The sequence below is a fragment of the Triticum dicoccoides genome, chromosome 3B (assembly GCF_002162155.2).
Source record: "Triticum dicoccoides isolate Atlit2015 ecotype Zavitan chromosome 3B, WEW_v2.0, whole genome shotgun sequence".
Classification (NCBI taxonomy): domain Eukaryota; kingdom Viridiplantae; phylum Streptophyta; class Magnoliopsida; order Poales; family Poaceae; genus Triticum; species Triticum dicoccoides.
In genome coordinates, this window is record NC_041385.1 from 841343229 (window position 1) to 841344247 (window position 1019).

The following is a 1019-nucleotide window of genomic DNA, read 5'->3' on the forward strand; positions in this document are numbered from 1 at the left end:
AATTCATATAGAACATTCAAAACAATCGATGATTATGCATCTCAGCGACTCACATGTCAGAGGCAATATTTACTTCACAACTAAAGAATAAAGAAAAAATTGATCGCCGCTGCTGACAGCAAAGGGCGTCCCATTCGAAAATATCGAAGGCATATCTTGCTAAAATCAATGAGCAAAATTTGACAAGGTTGTCCCATTCCAAAATATGAAATGCCTATGATTGTGGAATGGGCAGGGTTTTCCATCAGTTCGAACATTGACATGGCACCTCGTGCTAAATAAACCAGCTGTTCTTTTTGTGCAGTTCCACCAAAATCAACCAAATTCGTGGGTAGCCTGTATGATTTCGCCCTTATATGTTGCAACGCCTTGAACTTATGGGCACCTCCTTTCTTGTGGTGGAAATGAATGATTCGATGTATTCATGAACATTTTGTGCAGTTCCTGTTGAAATCAAGCTGAGCACCCCTGTTTGCACAAATACAAAAAAGTGATTAGTATAAAGCAAACTGTACTATGAATTGACAGTTTCAACAGGCACATACATGGTCGATGTAGAGCACACTTTTAGAAAAATGGAACTCACCAGAAAGAATCCTAGAACAACATTGTACTCGCGCATCACAGCAAAAAGAATGGAGATTTGTCAGTTCTTCTGAACTAAAGTTAGTTTGGTCTTATGGGGAGTAATGTAACCATCCTTCAACTGCTCCTTCTGATGAGAAGATAGACAGGGCTTCTTCATCCTGGCATAATTGGAACTAGTCACTTCACGTACTCCATATTCTTCTTCAAAGGAAGATGATCCCAGTTTGCTCGAAAAAAGGAAAGGAAATATTTAAAACAACACAGATGAAGCACTTCTCAAGGACAATACCACTTTTTCATGACAGTATCTAAACAGTAGCACAACACCAATAGAGATGACAAAGCTCAATCATATGGATGAAATCATTGGGTGAGTACCAACATTTGTCAGGAGGCTGATTGTGTAGAGCATACAGATGAAGCACTTCTCG